At 47.6% G+C, this 19,061-nt stretch overlaps 1 long non-coding RNA gene across 1 annotated transcript; it reads left to right on the forward strand.

Moving 5' to 3' along the window:
* The first annotated feature begins 3,004 nt into the window (after positions 1–3,004).
* On the forward strand, positions 3,005–6,075 carry LOC144333212 (uncharacterized). The gene is made up of 2 exons (XR_013401691.1): positions 3,005–3,135; positions 5,837–6,075. It is a non-coding gene; the product is annotated as an uncharacterized LOC144333212 (long non-coding RNA).
* The last annotated feature ends 12,986 nt before the right edge of the window (positions 6,076–19,061 follow it).

Raw genomic sequence — 19,061 nt, forward strand, 5'->3', positions numbered from 1 at the left:
AGAAAAAATAAACACAGACTCACAGAAGCAATCATCGGTGGCCTGTGCCTTTCTCCAAAAATGATTTTGAGGGCTTTAGTATTTAAAGGGGAAAAGCAGGCTTCAGGGGACAAGGGAGGATGTAGTCATCCACACGCTGCAAGAGAAAATGAGCAGGTAGGGGAATCATCAATTATGTATTCATCTAGTGCTCAGTAAATCAACACTTTATTTTTTATTTTTGTATATATATTTTAGGCAGGGTCTCACTCCATCACCCAGGCTAGAGTGCAGTGGAGTGAATTCGGCTCACTACAGCCTCCGCCCTCCAAGTTCAAGTGGTTCTCCTGCCTCAGCCTCCCAAGTAGCTGGGATCATAGGCACCTGCCCCCACACCCAGCTAATTTTTGTATTTTTAGTAGAGGCGGGGTTTTTGCCGTGTTGCCCAGGCTGGTCTCGAACTCCTGAGCTCGAGGGATCTGCCCACCTTGGCCTCCCAAGATGTTAGGATTACAGGTGTGAGCCGCTGCACTTTATGTAGATAAGGTGAATGCAGAGTAGCAACTTGAGGAGGTGTTTAACCTTTGATCTGTAGCTGTCTGCTTCAGAACAAAAGGAAAGGCAGTTTCATTCATGACTGAGCTTTCGGCTTAATTGTTTTCTTTTCGCAGAGTGAATTGGGGTCCCGAGGATTTATTTTTCCTTCACAGAATCAGGAGAAATTATCAATCATTATTGTATTATGCCATTAAGTTTTTGGGTAGTCGATTATGCAGTAGATAACTGGAGCAAATAATTAAAGAGAATCTTGTTCATTTAAGTAGAAATGTGTATTTAGTACCCACTGTAAACCAAAAATAAAATTATAAGCCCCCCAACCATCTAAATGGACCCTTCCTCTCAGCCAAGGGCATTCCAAAATTAACCTGAAACACCAGTTCAGGCCATGATGGGAAGTGGGGTTGGACAGGCCTCATGGTACCCACCTCCCTTTGGAATTCAGGAAAAGCCGAACAACATTAACATCAACACAGACCTTTAGTCTGTTAAGAAACATTTACAATCTATTCTCTCTGAAGTCCGCTACTTGGAGGCTTCATCTGCATGATAAAACCTTGGTCTCCACAACCCCTTTTTGTAACCCAGATATTTCTTTCTATTGACAGTAACTCTTTCAACCAATTGCCAATCAAAAAAGTCTTAAATCTACATAGGGCCTGGAAGCCTCCCCCTCCACCACTTCAAGTTGTCACACCCTTCCAGATGGAACCAACGTAACTCTTACGTGTACTGATTGAGGTCTTATGTCTCCCAAAAATGCATAAAAGCAAGCTGTGTCCCAACCACCTTGGGCATAAGTCATCAGGACCTCCTGAGACTGTCATGGGTGCATTCTTAAGCTCAGCAAAATAAACTTTCTAAACTGATAGAGACCTGTGTCTCAGAGACTTTTGGGTTCACATCAGTATGTGCCAAATACTGTTCTATGCTCTAGGAATATAGAATTGTATAGCATATGGAATATAAAATTACTGCCTTCACAGAGCTTATATTCAAGAGTGGAAGTGTGTGTGTGTGTATACGTGTGTGTGAGCACGTGTGTGCATTTGCGTGTGTGCATGTGTGTGTGCACGTGTGTGTGTGTGTAAGAAACAAACAAGATAGAAGAGAAAGGCCAGGCACTGTGTCTACACTTGTAACTGCTGTGCTTTGGGAGGCCAAGGTAGGAGGATCACTTGAGGCCAGGTGTTCGAGGCCAGCCTGGGCAACATAGCCGGGCTTTACAAAAAAATATTTTTAAATTAGCCAGATGCAGTGGCATGTGCCTGTAGTCCCAGCTACTCAGGAGGCTGAGGCGGGAGGATTGCTTGAGCCCAGGAGACAAGGGGGCTGTACTGAGCTCTGATCACACCACTGCACTCCAGCCTGGAAAACAGAGCAAGGACCCATCTCCCAAAAAAAAAATAAAATAAAATAAAATAAAAAGCCAAACCTATAAGTTCTGGGTGTCAAGTGCTCCAGGGAAAAATGTTGCAGGAAAAGGTGACAGAGGGTGTCGGGGCAGGTGCAGTTTCAGGCAGGTTGACTGGGAAAAGCGTCACTGAGATGATGCCCTGGAGATGTCACTGTGGGCCTCCCAGATCCTTCTGGGGCCTCAGGGACTCCCTGCTCACTGCTCCACGTGTTGCGTGTTGCGGGAGCCACGGCGTTCCCCTGAGTCCCCGCTAAGCGCTGCTTCCTGGGAGTGGCTACATACCACGATGCCCGCTGCTGTGAGGTGGGACAACTCCAGCGGCCACACAGATGTCAGAGCTTAGGGCAGGAGCGCCTCAGTGAGACCTTGGTGGTCAACCCCACTTCCCAATCCCACTTTCTTCTCTCCTCCCCCAGTGTCAACACTCCCAATAACTTCCTGCTTCCCAGGAACTGGACCCAAGACAGATGGGAATGGGGGAAGGAGACTGGCCATGCTTTCCACGCAGGGAGAACAGAGAAGGGCAAGCGTGGAGCAGAGGGCTCGGGGAGCCTGCAGAGGGTCCGGTGGCTCCTCTGCCCCAACCTCCAAGCAAAACCCTGACAGCAGCAGCGGGGTGTGCGCACTCCACGCTCAGCCAGCACCTCTCAGGCCTCATCCCTGCTACCCTGGCGTCCTCTGCAGGAACTGCTCCGTCCCCACAGGGACCAGCTCTGTCCCGCGCCTTCTTCGGGGTTTTGGTTCCATGACCTTTCTGTGAGGCCTGTTTGGACCCATCCGGTTAAAAATTGCCACCCGCTTTGAACTGTTCTATGCACAGCACTTCAGACAAGAGACACGCAGGTTCTTCCACCCCAGCAACCCAGTCTCCAGCTCTCCAGACCCCAACAGAGTGTCCAACTGTTCCATTCCATTCTGCCCCGAACTACATGGAATTGGTCCAGACCCCACAGGTCAGGGACTCAGCTCACAAGACGGCCCCACACTTCAGATGCCAATTGCAGGTCGGCGTCTCCAGTGCGTCCGACTGACTGGCCATTAATAGAAGGCTCCTACAGCCCCTCCCTCCTCAAGTTTGATAATTTGCTAGAATGGGTCAGAGAACACAGGGAAGTGCTTTACTTACTATTATAAAGACTTCAAGTCAGAAACAGCCACAAGGAAGAGGTGCACAGGACCAGGTAAGGATGGGAGGGGCATGCAGGGGGTCTCAGGACGGGACTAGGCAGCGCCTCTTGGCCTACAGAAATGCCAAATCTGAAAATGATCTTGATCCTTTTGTGTCTGTGTGTGTGTGACAAGGTCTCATTCTGTCACCCAGGCTGGATGCAGTGGTGCAATCGTGGTTCACTGCAGCCTCAACCTCCTGGACTCAAGCAATCCTCCCACCTCAGCCTCCCAAGTAGCTGGGACTACAGGCCCAACTAATTTTGTTTTTCTGTAGAGATGGGGTCTCGCTGTGTTGCCCAGGCAACAATGCATTGTCCAGACCCTCTCCCTGCCAGCTGCTCCTCTCAGCGCCTCCTGGCGTTCACCAACCCAGAAGCTCGCAGAGCTGCATAGTTCAGGGTTTTACGGAGAGCCCACTCGGTAGGCATGATTGCTATTATTGGCCAATGGTGTTGAATGCAATCTCCAGCACCCTCCAACCACCAGAGATCGAGGGCGGAGCTGAAAGTCTCAACCCTCTACTCCCAAGGTTGGTTCCCCTGGCAACTAGTCCCCATCTAGGGGCAACCTAGGACCCTCCAGGAGTCACCTCATTAGCATAAACGCTGGAATGGGTGAAGAGCCTGTTATGAATAACAAAAGCCGCTATTGCCCTATCACTTGGAATTCCAAGGATTTCAGAAGCCCTGTTTTGGGAACCGAGAGGAAGACCAAATGCATGTTATTGCCCACCTGGGACACCCTCGCCATCCCCTACCCTGTGCGCTTTTCCTGCAGCAACCTCCTCAGGCTCTGCTCAACTCACGTACGTCTGCGGTTTCTCACCTGCCTTCCTCCTCAGGAAACTACGGGCAGGGATTTTTGTCTGCTTTGTTTACAAATTGTCTTCCATACCTAGAATGTTGCCTGGCACACTTAAGGTTTCTTTTTTTTTTTTTTTTTTTTTTTTTTTGAGACGGAGTCTCGCTCTGCCGCCCAGGCTGGAGTGCAGTGGCTGGATCTCAGCTCACTGCAAGCTCCGCCTACCGGGTTCACGCCATTCTCCTGCCTCAGCCTACCGAGTAGCTGGGACAACAGGCGCCCGTCACTGCGCCCGGCTAGTTTTTTGTATTTTTCAGTAGAGATGGAGTTTCACCATGTTAGCCAGGATTGTCTCGATCTCCTGACCTCGTGATCCACCCGTCTTGGCCTCCCAAGTGCTGGGATTACAGGGTTGAGCCACCGCGCCTGGCCACTTAAGGTTTCTTATTTGTTTTCTGTTTTTTGTTTTCTGGTTTTGGTTTGTTTTGTTTTGTTACAAAGTCTCGCTCTGTCACCCAGGCTGGAGCGTGGTGCCACGATCTCAGCTCACTGCAACCTCCGCCTCCCAGGTTCAGGTGTTTCTCCTGCTTCAGCCTCCTGAGTAGCTGGGATTACAGGCGCCCGCCACCACACAGGCTGATTTTTGTATTTTTAGTAGAGACACGGTTTTGCCATGTTGCCCAGGCTGGTCTTGAACTCCTGACCTCAGGTGATCCACTTAAGGGAGGAGACCACCCCTCATATTGTCTTGTGCCCAATTTCTGCCTCCAAAGAAAGAAGAAGTAAAAACTAAAAGGCAGAAATGAAATCCACAGGCAGACAGCCCAGCACCACACCCTGGGCCTAGTAGTTAAGGATCAACCCCTGACCTAATTGGTTATGTTATCTATAGATTACAGACCACGTACCCTGTGCTTGCTCAGGAAATATGATCTCCTTCACTTGAATGCCTTGTCTGTCTTTCTTTCTTTCTTTCTTTCTTTCTTTCTTTCTTTCTTTCTTTCTTTCTTTTTCTTTCTCTCTCTCTCCTTCCTTCCTTCCTTCCTTCCTTCCTTCCTTCCTTCCTTCCTTCCTTCCTTCCTTCCTTCCTTCCTTCCTTCTTCCCTCCCTCCCTCCCTCCCTCTCTCTCTCTTTCTTTTTCTTTCTTTCGTTCTTTCTTACTTGACATGGTCTCACTCTGTTACCCAGGCTGGAGTGCAGTGGTGCAATCATGGCTCACTGCAGTCTCAACCTCCTGAGCTCAAGTGATTCTCCCACCTCAGTCTCCCAAGTAGCTGGGACTAAAGGCGCATGCCACAATGCCTGGCTAATTTTGGTTTTTGTAGAGATGGGTGTCTCACTCTGTTGCCCAGGCTGGTCTCAAACTCCTGAACTCAAGAGATCCTCCTGCCTCAGCCTCCCAAAGTGCTGGAATTACAGGCATGAGCCACCGCATCCGACCTCAAAGACCAGTTCTTTAGGATTCACAATAGTGATGTTATCTATAGGAGTAGTTGTGGAAGTTACAAATTTTGTGACACCCCTCTCCCCCCGCCCCCAGTTATGTGACTCTGGGGCAGTCAGCAACTTCTAGGGAAAGACGCCAAGCAGTGGGAGGTCATCCTTTAACTGTGCCTATTCTTTAGCAAAGTCCAAGCCACTACCATAATTTTTAACTTTGCCTCATGAATGAGGCTTCAATCTCCGGACAAGAGGGGTGTCAGTTTCCCTTGCCTCCATGTTTCATAAACTAAATCCCTCTCATAGTTATCATGGCCTCTGTGCTAGAATAAGAAAAAAAAAAATATTTAGCCTGTGAGGTTAGAAGCAAGATGGAGTCAGTCACGTTAAGCTTCTCTCATTGTTTATAATTCTGCAAAGGCGGTTTTGCTATACAGCGTTCTAACCCATTTAATCTCCTGTCGCCCCTAGGAGGAGGCTTCTGTTCGGCAGCAATTTGGATACAAACCCAGCGAGGTTCCTACCTATTTTAAAATCCTGGCTGAGAGCGGTGGCTCATGCCTGCAATCCCAGCACTTTGGAGTCTGAGGCGGAAGGATCGCTTGAGGACAGGAGTTCGAGGCCAGCCTGGGCAACATGGAGAAACCCCTGTGTCTACAAAAATGTCTTCAGTTAAAAATAAATAAATAAAATTCTGTGATTTCAAAGTATTATATTTTTCTGGACTTATGAAATAATAGGGAAAATTTAAAATTCATCCCCATTGACGGTCCTAAAGAATTGAGAATATCAGTCAACCATAGCACTGTTTCTTCTGCTTGGAAGTTCAAGGCTGGCTTAGAATTCATTGTGTCTTCTCCTTATCCTGGATACAGGATGTAAATTTAAGTGGGTATGAAGCATTAATGATATCTGAAAATGCAATCGCCTTGTTTATCATTATTGTGGAATATAATAAATTCCTCTTCAAAGGTTTTAGCCTGTAAATTATTTAGTGCAATGAGTTCTGAGATCCTCTCCAAAGAACCAATGTATCCGTACGTTCAGCTCCCCCGTTCTTTGTTCTTCATTTTATGTTTAACTTCCTTGTTCTCTTCGTCTGCTTGCCCCTAGTTTTAATAAACAACCCCCTCCTAGCCTCTATCACCGGCTCTGACCTTAGTCACCCTTGTCCCCTGCTCTGACCTTAGTCACCCCGTCCCCTGCTCTGACCTTAGTCACCCCTATACCCTGCTCTGACCTTAGTCACCCCTGTCCCCTGCTCTGACCTTAGTCATCCTTGTCCCCTGCTCTGACCTTAGTCACCCCTGTCCCCTGCTCTGACCTTAGTCACCCTTGTCCCCTGCTCTGACCTTAGTCACCCTTGGTGAACTGTTGTGTTCTTAGTCATCCTGAGTCACCTGTTCTGTAACCATCTTTCTCACCAAACTACTCCCCTGCCACTCCAACTCATTCCCCTGCTCTCTTTAAAATAGCCAATCAGAATTAGCTTAGACTGTGCAGTCCAACCCTAGCCAATAGAGGAATGACACAGCAGAAGGGGCTACCTGTGGCCGGGCGCGGTGGCTCAAGCCTGTAATCCCAGCACTTTGGGAGGCCGAGACGGGCGGATCACAAGGTCAGGAGATCGAGACCATCCTGGCTAACACGGCGAAACCCCGTCTCTACTAAAAACACAAAAAATTAGCCGGGCGAGGTGGCGGCGCCTGTGGTCCCAGCTACTCAGGAGGCTGAGGCAGGAGAATGGCGTGAACCCGGGAGGCGGAGCTTGCAGTGAGCTGAGATCTGGCCACTGCACTCCAGCCTGGGCGACAGAGCGAGACTCCGTCTCAAAAAAAAAAAAAAAAAAAAAAAAAAGAAGGGGCTACCTGTGTCAGGGATAAGAACCCCTTCCCCTCCCTTGTCCAGGTGTACTCTCAGCATTACTCCATCCATGAGACACACCCTTCCATAGTAGTAAATTGCCTTGCTGAGAAAGTGTATGCTCGAGTGCTATTTATTTTGTGGCACTAAAAATTTATTTCTAACCATTATGCAAAGTTTAAGTTTAGAAATAAGCTATCCGAGGCCAGGTGCGGTGGCTCATGCCTGTAATCCCAGCACTTTGGGAGGCCGAGGTGGGTGGATCACGAGGTCAGGAGTTCAAGACCAGTCTGGCCAAGATGGTGAAACCCTGTCTCTACTGAAAATACAAAAATTAGCTGGGCGCAGTGGCAGGCGACTGTAATCCCAGCTACTCAGGAGGCTGAGGCAGGAGAATTGCTTGAACCCAGGTGGCAGAGGTTGCAGTGAGCAGAGATTATGCCATTGCACTCCAGCCTGGGCAACAGAGTGAGATTCTGTTTCAAAAAAATAAATAAATAAAAGGAAGAAAGAAGCTATCCTTTTTAAAGATGAGGCCGAATACATTATCTGGAAATAGCTTTCAAAATACAATGTCATTTGCTGTATCAGGTTCATATGCCTGCTGTCAGAAATTGCTGCAAAGTTAGTGGCCTAAAGCAACACAGATTTGCCATCTTGCAGTTGCGGGAGTCAGACGTTAGGTGCGGGCATCCGTGGAGTGAAGGGGGCTGCTTTCTACCAGCTGCCAGGAAGAATCCATTTCCCTGCCTTTCCTGGCCTCCAGAGGTGCCGCATTTCCTAGCTCCTGACCCACCCTCCGTCTTCAGCGCCGGCAGCACGGCACCACTCTGACCCTTCTCCATGCACCTTTTTCTCTGACCACAGTCAGAAACAGCCTCCACTTTTGAGGAGTCAACTGATTATACAGAGTAGAGTTGCACTGTCCAGGATCATCTCCCCATCTGAAAATCTGTACCTTTCACGCAAATGCAGATTCTCTCTCGCCATGGAAGGGGACGCTGACACCTCCCAGCGGCCAGGGCAGGGACCTCCTTGTGGCCATTATTTGCCAACCACAGTTTTCAGAGCATTATTTCATGTATCAGTTTATGTGAATGAGAAGGAAACAGCATGAAACTCTTCACGCACCTTGACTTTTGTTTAACTTGTTTATTTATTTACTTATTTATAGAGGCTGGTCTCGAACTCCTGGGCTTAAGTGATCCTCCCACCTTGGCCTCCCAAAATACTGGGATTACACGCATGAGCCACCACACCCAGGGACTTTCCATGTTAACCAATCAAATATTTTCTATTTATTTTAAATAGAATTTAGAAATGGAAACCACGGTGTGACACCATTTTCCCAACTTCTAGTGAAAACAGAAATAGAAAACACACACCTTCAGTTGGGCGTGGTGACTCACGTCTGTGATTCCAGCTACTCAGGAGTCTCAGGTGGGAGGACCCCTGAGCCCAGGAGTTTCAGGGATGACTGGGCAACATAGTGAGACCCCATCTCTATTTAAAAAAAAAAAACGCCAGGCACTGTGGCTCACACCTGTAATCCCAGCACTTTGGGAGGCCAAGGCGAGAGGATCACTTGCGGTCAGGAGTTCAAGACCAGCCTGGCCAACATGGTGAAACCCCGTCTCTACTAAAAATACAAAAAGATTAGCCGGGCATGGTGATGGGTGCCTGTAATCCCAGCTACTTGGGAGGCTGAGGGAGGAGAATTGCTTGAACCCACGAGGCAGAGGTTGCAGTGAGCCAAAATCGCACCATTGCACTCTAGCCTGGGTGACAGAGCAAGACTACGTCTCAAAAAAAAAAAAAAAAAAAAAAAATACACACCTCTTTGACCTAGCAGGTCCCCTTTAGGAATCTAAAGATCCATAAAATAAAAGCCCCAGTGTGCAAATATATATGTTTAAGGATATTAACTGCTGCATTGTTTTCATGGGAAAGTGAGCTAGAAAAGCCTGAAGGTCTATTGGTAGTAGAAGGTTTAAATGAATAACTTGGGCTTCAGCAGTGCAGTGACTCTTGTGTATGGCAGAGTCATATCAGATGAGCTAGCAGTGCTGCGGCTTCCCCACCTCCACCCAGGTGAAGTCATGTACCAGGCTCCTGAAGCACACTGTGGGGACTCACGGGGGAAAGTGGCCATCCGGCTAACCTTCAACTTGTACCCTGGTTCCGAAGTTCTGAACTATTCTACCAAAGTATATTCTGAATGTATATATAAGCAAATATAATCTATTTACATGTGTATGTAAATACACATATATTTATTTTATTTTGTTTTGTTTTTTTGAAGTGGAGTCTCCCTCTGTCACCCAGGCTGCAGTGCAGTGGCATGATCTCGGCTCACTGCAACCTCCTCCTCCTGGGTTTAAACGATTCTCGTGCCTCAGCCTCCTGAGTAGCTGGGACTACAGGAGCATGCCACAATACCTGGCTAATTTTTGTATTTTTAGTAGAGACAGAGTTTCACCGTGTTGGCCAGGCTGGTCTCGAACTCCTGACCTCAGGTGATCTGCCCACCTAAACCTCCCAAACTGCTGTGATTACAAGTGTGATCCACCGTGCCCGGCCAATATACATATATTTATTTATTTATTTTTATTTTTTTGAGGTGGAGTCTCACTTTGTTGCCCAGGCTGGAGTGCAGTGGCGCAACCTTGGCTCACTGCAACCTCTGCCTCCCATACTCAAGTGATTCTCCTGCCTCAGCCTTGCAAGTAGCTGGGATTACAGGCACCCACCACCACACCTGGCTAATTTTTGTATTTTTAGTACAGATGGGGTTTCACCATGTTGGCCAGGCTGGTCTCAAACTCCTGACCTCAAGGGATCCACCTGCCTAGGCCTCCCAAAGTGCTGGGATTATAGGCGTGAGCCACCGAGTGCCTGGCCACTATATACATATTTCTAAAACCTGTGCTGTGGGTTGAATTGTGTCCTCTCAAAGATGTGTTGAAGTTCTTCTCCCCTCTACCTGTGAATGTGGCTTATTTTGGAAATAGGGTCTTTATAGAGGTAATAGAGTTCAGATGCGGTAATCAGGGTGGACCCCAATCTGGTGTATGGAGTCCTTCTAAGGAAAGACAGAGCCAGAGATACACAGAGCCAGAGACAACTCACACTCACAGGAGACAGGGAGACACTCAGGGAGAAGACTGCCATGTGACTGCAGTGATGTGTCCACAAGCTGAGGAGAACCAAGGGTTGCCCGCAATGCCAGAGGCTAAGAGAAAGGTATGGGACAGAGTCTCCCCTCAAGATGCCAGAGGGCCACAGCCCTCCCACACCTCAATTTCAGGCTTCTATCCTCCTGAACTGTGAAAGAATAAATTACTGTTATTTTAAGGCACCAGTGTGTGGTATTTTGCTATGGCAGCCCCGGGAAGCTGATGGTACCCTATAATTATCTTATGAATAGCACAGTTATGTTGCACTGGGTGTTGGTATACCTTAGAAGAGTCAACTTATTAAAAGCAAGCATTCGAAATGGTCCACAATTTTTGAAACCCTAAATATAATACTGAAAATTGACCTATATAGTGCAAAATGTAATAGGTATATTTTGGAACTCTATGTCTGTGAAGTGTCCCAGGCATCTCTCAACCTTTGAGAAGTTCTAAAATAGTCTTACGTTTTCTTACGTTTTTTTCTGTCCTCCTTAATTAGACTAGATTCTCCTAAAGTGACAGGTAACACCGAATGAAAGACATTACTGGCTGGGCGCCATGGCTCATGCCTGTAACTCCAGCACTTTGGGAGGCTGAGGAGGTTGAATCCCTTGAGGTCAGGAGTTCGAGATCAGCCTGGCCAACATGGTGAAACCCCATCTCTACTAAAAATACAAAAATTAGCCAAGCATGGTGGCAGATACCTGTAATCCCAGCTACTGAGGAGGTTGAGGCAAGAAAATCCCTTGAACCCAGGAGAGGGAGGTTGCAGTGAACCAAGATTGTGCCACTGCACTCCAGCCTGGGTGACAAAGTGAGACTCCATCTCAAAATAAAAAATAAAAAATAAAAAGACGTTACCGTTGTCCCTAACAGGAGCGGTTGTCTTATTCTGTTTAGGCTGTTATAACAGAATATCATAGACGGAGTGGCTTATCAACAACAGAAACTCCTTTCTCGTACTTCTGGAGGCTGGGAAGTCCAAGATCAAGGCACCAGCACATAGGCTGTCTGCAGAGGACCCACTGTCTGGTTCAAAGATGCTGCCTTCTGGTTCACAGACTTTTCACTGTTATAGTCTCCACTGGATTTGATAAATTGAAAACAGTGAATTATAGATTATATCATTGGCCGGGCGCGGTGGCTCAAGCCTGTAATCCCAGCACTTTGGGAGGCCGAGACGGGCGGATCACGACGTCAGGAGTTCGAGACCATCCTGGCTAACACGGTGAAACCCCGTCTCTACTAAAAAATACAAAAAACTAGCCGGGCGAGGTGGTGGGCGCCTGTAGTCCCAGCTACTCGGGAGGCTGAGGCAGGAGAATGGCGTAAAAACCCGGGAGGTGGAGCTTGCAATGAGCTGAGATCCGGCCACTGCACTCCAGCCTGGGCGACACAGCAAGACTCCGTCTCAAAAAAAAAAAAAAGATTATATCATTCATAGATGTATTGTTAAATATACTTTAAAAGAAAAGATTACCAAAAACAGTGATATGTGGAAATAGTCAAAGAACCCAGAAAAATACACCCAATAAATGAATTAATAATAAAGTTTATTTAACAACAACATATACAGAAATAAAAGTACTAGCAATGAAAACACACAAAGTTGTAAATTATATTGTCCCATGCACAAAATTAAGAATTTTTTTTTTTTTTTTTTTTAGACAGAATCTCGCTCTGTCGCCCAGGCTGGAGTGCAGTGGTGCGATCTTGGCTCACTGCAACCTCTGCCTCCCGGGTTCAAGCGATTCCCCTGCCTCAGCCTCCCGAGTAGCTGGGATTACAGCCATGCGCCATCTTGCCCAGCTAATTTTTGTAGTTTTAGTAGAGATGGGGTTTCACTGTGTTGGCCAAGATGGTCTCGATCTCTTGACCTTGTGATCTGCCCACTGCAGCCTCCCAAAGTGCTGGGATTACAGGCGTGAGCCACTGCGCCCAGTCAAAATTAAGAATTTTTAATATTCATTCATTGACAGGGTTTTGCCATGTTGCCCAGGCTGGTCTTGAACTCAGGTGGTAGAAGGGATGAGGGAGTTCCCTGGGGTCCCTTTGTCAAAGGCACTAATCCTATTCATGAAGGCTCCACCCTCCTGACCTAATCACCTTTCAAAGGTCCTACCTCCTAGTACCATCACCTTCGGGGTTAGGATCAGAACAGATGAGTTTTGGGGGAGGAAACATTCAGACCACAGCAGAGGCTCCTTGCCCTCACCCTCACCCCAAGCTTCCACAACAAAGCCAGCATGTTCGCCCCTCTGCACCTGGCTGAGCCCTCCTCGCCCTCCTCTTCCTCTCCTGTGTGCACCTGCCTCAGCCAGCTGGGTTCCTTGCTGTCCTTGGACAGCTCCAGGCAGTCTCTCGCCTTGGGGCCTTTGCACTCGCCCCTCCCTCTTGCTGGAATTCTCTTCCTCCAAATATCTGCATGGCTCCTTCCCTCAACTTCTGCGGGTCTCTGCTCAAACATTACCGTCTTAGGGAAGGTCTCTTGGCTACCCGACCTGCACAACCACCTCCTTCCTTTGACCTTCTGTATGTTTTTCGTTTGATTGATTGTTTTCAGGCGGAGTCTCCCTCTGTTGCCCAGGCTGGAGTGCAGTGGTGCAATCTCAGCTCACTGCAACCTCTGTCTCCTGGGTTCAAGCGATTCTCCTGCCTCAGCCTCCCGAGTAGCTGGGATTACAGGTGCTCGCCACCACGCCTAGCTAGTTTTTGTATTTTTAGTAGAAACGGGGTTTCACCATGTTGGCCAGGCTGGTCTTGAACTCCTGACCTCAGGTTATCCACCCGCCTCGGCCTCCCAAAGTGCTGGGATTACAGGCATGAGCCACTGTGCCCGGCCTGTATGTTCTTTTTTATACAGAGTCTCACTCTCTGTCACCCAGGCTAGAGTGCAGTGGCGTGATCTCAGCTCACTGCAACCTCCACCTTGCAGGCTCAAGCAGCTCTCCTGTCTCAGCCTCCTGAGTAGTTGGGACTACAGGTACCCACCACCACGCCCAGCTAATTTTTGCATATATTGTAAAGATAGGGTTTCACCAGCCCAGGCTGGTCATTAACTCCTGGCCTTAAGTGATCCACCCACCTCAGCCTCCCAAAGTGCTGGGATTACAGTTGTGAGACTGGCCTGTATTTTCTTTAACTGCTTTACTTTTTACCTTAGTAATTATCACTACTTCATAGATGTTACTTAATTCTCAGGTTCATTTTTTTGTCTGTTTTACTCAATGTCCCAGTCCCTGGAGAGTGCCTGGTACACAGCAGATGCTCAATAAATATTAGGTGGGTGAACAAATACATCTGCACGTTTCATCCCTCTGTCTTAGACTCAGTAGTTTCGTAACTCAAACAACTCAGGGCTCAGGCAGATAAGCAAACATGCAGCACAGGCTGAGCATCAGATCACAAGGCGCAAATGGTTTGAGGCCTGCGCCTGTCTGAGATTTAACAGGGAATGGTGGGCTGGGGGCAATGGCAGCTGGCAGCATTTGCCCCGTCTATAGGGGGCAGTGGCTATGTACCTCCAGAAGTCTGTAGCCACACAAGAAATGAGGCTCGATGCCTCCCAATCTTATTATGATTTTCAAAGGAATTCAGATACCTGGATTTTATGTGAAATATCCTTTTCTTTCATATTAGTTATCTATTACTGTGTAACAAAGTGCTCTAAACGTTAATGGCTTGAACAACAATCAACCCTTTTTATCTCACAGTTTCTGTGTGACTTCACTGGATCCAGGTCTCGTGAAATTTGCAGGTAAGGTGTCAGCTAAGGCTATAGAGTCACCTGAAGGCTTGACCAGTGCTGGAAGATTTGATTTCAGGATGGCGCGCTCATGTGGCTGGCAGGTTTTCTGGTTTGTTTTGCTTTGCTTTGCCGTTTTGAGACCAGGTCTCTCTGTGTTGCTCAGGCTGGAGGGCAGTGGCAGGATCACAGCTCACCATAGCCTTGATGTCCTGGGCCTGAGCAATACTCTGGCCTCAGCCTCCTGAGTAGCTGGAACTATAGACATAGGCCATCATGCCCAGCTAAATATTTTTATTTTTATTTTTTGTAGAGACAGGGTCTCACTATGTTGTCCTGGCTGGACTCAAACTCCTGGGTTCAAGTAATTCTCCTGCTTTGGCCTCCCAAAGTGCTGGGATTACAGGGATGAGCCACCACAGTGGCTGGCTGGCATGTTTATAGAGGCTCTTCGCAGGGGACTTCAGATTTTTGTCACAAGAACCTGTCCATAGGACTGTGTTTGTCCTTATAATACGGTGACTGGGCCCCACAGAGTCAGTGATTCTGGCCACAGAGCTTCTGTGACCTAGTTTCCAAAGTAACACACTGTCCATTATGACATATTCCGCTTGTTATAACTAAGTCGCTAAGTCCAGCCCACACTCAAGGAGACATTAATTAGAATCAACCTTTTCCATGGAGGGGGATCAAAGAATTTCTAGACGTAAAATCATCTAATCTTAAAATGCTGTCAATGAGTTCAGATAGAAAGCATGTTCTGATTCACCCCAGCACAGGTGAGACGACACCCTTGAAGGTTCTGTTTCATATAGGCCACCAAAGAGTACACTCAGCACTATTCTCATCTTTATTTTTTATTTTTTAAATATTTATTTAAAGTTTTTTTTAAATTTTTTTAATTAAAAAAAAAATTGTAGACTGGGCACGGTGACTCATGCCTGTAATCCCAGCACTTTGGGAGGCCGAGGTAGAGGGATCACCTGTGGTCAGGAGTTCGAGACCAGCCTGGCCAACATGGTGAAACCACGTATCTACTAAAAATACAAAAATTAGCCAGGTATAGTGGCACATACCTGTAGTCCTAGCTATTCCAGAGGCTGAGGCAGGAGAATCACTAGAACCTAGGAGGTGGAGGTTGCAGTGAGCTGAGATTGTGCCACTATACACCAGCCTGGGTGACACAATGAGACTCTGTCTAAAAAAAATAAAATAAAATAAAAATTTTAAAGATTATAAACAATTCAGTTTAAAATTTTTATTAAAAATTTAAGGGCCAGGCACGGTGTCTCACGCCTGTAATCCTGGCACTTTTGGAGGCCCAGGCAGGAGGATCATGAGGTCAGGAGATCAAGACCATCCTGGCTAACACGGTGAAACCCTGTCTCTACTAAAAATACAAAAAATTAGCCAGGCGTGGTAACGGGCACCTGTAGTCCCAGCTACTCAGGAGGCTGAGGCAGGAGAATGGCATGAACCTGGAAGGCGGAGCTTGCAGTGAGCCAAGATGGTGCTACTGCACTCCAGCCTGGGCAACAGGGCGAGACTCCATCTCAAAAAACAGACAACAACAACAACAACAAAAACTTAAAAAATTATAGAGATGGGATCTCACTATGTTGCCCAAGTTGGCTTTGAACCCCTGGATTCAAGTGATCCTCCCACCTTAGCTTCCCAAAGTGCTGGGATTACAGGCATAAGTCACTGCATCCAGCCTTTATTTTATTTTATTTATTTATTTATTTTTGAAATGGAGTTTCACACTCTCACCCAGGCTGGAGTACAGTGGTGCCATCTCGGCTCACTGCAAGCTCTGCCTCCTGGGTTCATGACATTCTCCTGCCTCAGCCTCCCTAGTAGCTGGGACCACAGGCTCCCGACACCACCCCTGGCTAATTTTTTGTATTTTTAGTAGAGATGGAGTTTCACTTTGTTAGCCAGGATGGTCTCAATCTCCTGACCTCGTGATCCACCTGTCTCGGCCTCCCAAAGTGCTGGCATTACAGGTGCGAGCCACTGCACCCGGCCAGTCTTTATATTTACATTAAAAAAAAATTTTTTCTTTGGGAGGCCGAGGCGGGCGGATCATGAGGTCAGGAGATCGAGACCATCCTGGCCAACACGGTGAAACCCCATCTCTACTAAAAATACAAAAATTAGCCGGGCGAGGTGGGCAGGCACCTGTAATCCCAGCTACTCGGGAGGCTGAGGCAGGAGAATGGCGTGAACCTGGGAGGCGGAGCTTGCAGTGAGCTGAGATCCGGCCACTGCACTCCAGCCTGCGCGACAGAGCGAGACTCCGTCTCAAAAAAAAAAAAAATTTTTTTTTGAATTAGGGTCATGCTCTGTCACCCAGGCTGGAGTGCAGTGTATGCACAGATTAGTCTTTGCCATGAAGTACCATTATTAACATTCAATAGGCCTGCACATTTATTATTATTTATTTGTTTATTTTTATTTATTTATTTATTTTGATAGAGTCTTGCTCTGTCGCCCAGGCTGGAGTGCAGTGGCTCGATCTCAGCTCACTGCAATCTCGCCTCCCAGGTACCTCCTAGGTTCAAGCAATTCTTCTGCCTCAGCCTCCCAAGTAACTGGGATTACAGGCACCTGCCACCAAGCCCGGCTAATTTTTTGTATTTTTGGTAGAGATGGGGTTTCACCATTTTGGCCAGGCTGGTCTCGAACCCCTGACCTCAGGTGATCCACTTGCCTTAGCCTCCCAAAGTGCTGGGATTACAAGCCTAAGCCACTAGGCCTGGCCTATTATTCTTATTAGAATATAATGCTGCTGTGTCTCATTCCTCTTTCTGTATTCAGAAGGGGTCAAGAGTCATTCATTCACCCAGGAGGCAAACACCTGTGATCCAAGCTACTCAGGAAGCTAAGACAAGAGGTTCATTTGAGCCCAGGAATTTGAGGCTGCCGTGAGCTATGATCATGCCACTGTACTCCAGCCCGGGCAACAGAGCAAGACTGCGTCTCTAAAAAACAAAACAAACAAAAAAAAGACTAATTCATTCAATATTTCAATAAATATTGTTTAAGCATACATTATGTGACAGGTGCTGCACTAGATACTTTGAATGTCATGACATGGTATGCCACTTATTTTAGTGAAGGAAAGAAAGACTGAAAAACGAGCATGTAAATAATTAAGCGATATGTTCTCAATAAGTGCTCTGAAGTAAAGAAAATGGGTGCTGAGGTGGAGAAAGCCTGGGGGTGGTTAGGGGCCTGAAAGGTGAGAAGGAGCCAGCCAGGCTAAGATGGGTGGGGAAGAGCATTTTATTTACTTTTTTATTTGAGACAGGGTCTTGCTGTGTTGCCCAGGCTGGAGGGCAGTGGCACGATCATGGATCACTGTAGCCTCCACCTGCCAGGCTGAAGTGATCCTCCTGCCTCAGCATCCCAAGTAGCTGGGATTACAGGCGTGTGCCATTACACCTGGCTAATTTTTGTATTTTTAGTAGAGATGAGGTTTCATCATATTGGCCAGGCTGGTCTTGAACTCCTAACCTCAAGTGATCTGCCTGCCTCAGCCTCCCAAAGTGCTGGCATTACAGGCATGAGCCACCGCGCCCAGCCAAGGGAAGATAATTTTAAACAGCGGGACCAGTAAGTGCAAAGGCCCTGTGGCAGGAACAAATTGACTGGGGTAAGATACAGAAAGTCCTGTGAGGCTATAGGGGGAGAGGCAGGAGATGAGGTAGGCGAGGTAGGCATGAGCTAGAGCCCATAGTACCTCCCAGACTACAGATTTCATGGATCTAAGTGAGACAGATAGAAAACCACTGCAGGGTTTTATGAGTGGAGGAGGATGATCTGATATATACAAAGTTTTTTTAGTAGAGACGGAGTTTCACTATGTTGGCCAGGCTGGTCTTGAACTCCTGGCCTTGTGATCCACCTGCTTTGACCTCCCAAAGTGCTGGAATTACAGGTGTGAGCCACCACGCCCAGCCTCTGACATGGTTTTAAAAGATCACTCTGGGCCACGTGCAGTGGCTCATGCCTGTTATCTCATACTTTGAGAAGTTAAGGCAGGAAAATTATTTGGGGCCAGAAGTTTGAGAAAAGCCTGGGCAATGTAGCAAGACCCCATCTCTACAAAAAAGAAAAAAAATTGCTGGGTGTGGTGGTGCGTGCCTGTATTTCCAGCTACTCAGAGGGCTGAGGTGGGAGGATCACTTGACACCAGGAGCTCAAGGTTGCAGTGAGTCATGATCTCGCCACTGCACTCCAACCCTGGTGACAGAGAAATACCCTGTCACTGCCAAACAAACAAAATCCACCCTGTGCCTCCTGATCAGAGGCACTAAGAAGGACACAACATCACTTTTGTGGTTTTTCTACTCAAACGGCATCGCCTGTATCTAAGCATGAGGAATTATCAGATAAATTCAAACGAAAGGACAGCCTACAAAATAACCGGCCTCTAAAATACTCTGCAAGGCCAGGCACAGCAGCTCACACCTATAATCCCAGCACTTTAGGGGGCCCAGGTGGGTGGATCCCCTGAGGTCAGGAGTTTGAGACCAGCCTGGCCAACATGGTGAAAACCCGTCTCTACAACAACCACAAAAATTAGCCAGGTGTGGTAGCAGGCACCTGTAATCCCAGCTACTCAGGAGGCTGAGGCAGAAGAATCAGTGAACCTGGGAGGCAGAGGTTGCAGTGAGCTGGGATCACGCCACTGCACTCCAGCCTGGCGACAGAGCAAGACTCTGTCTTGGGGAAAAAAAAAATACTCAGCCGGACGCAGTGGCTCATGCCTGAATCCCAGCACTTTGGGAGGCCGAGGAGGGCAGATCATGAGGTCAAGAGATCGAGACAATCCTGACCAACATGGTACATGGTGAAACCCCGTCTCTACTAAAAATACAAACATTAGGTGGGCATGGGGGCGTGC

Source organism: Macaca mulatta, chromosome 11 (assembly GCF_049350105.2).
Source record: "Macaca mulatta isolate MMU2019108-1 chromosome 11, T2T-MMU8v2.0, whole genome shotgun sequence".
Lineage (NCBI taxonomy): Eukaryota > Metazoa > Chordata > Mammalia > Primates > Cercopithecidae > Macaca > Macaca mulatta.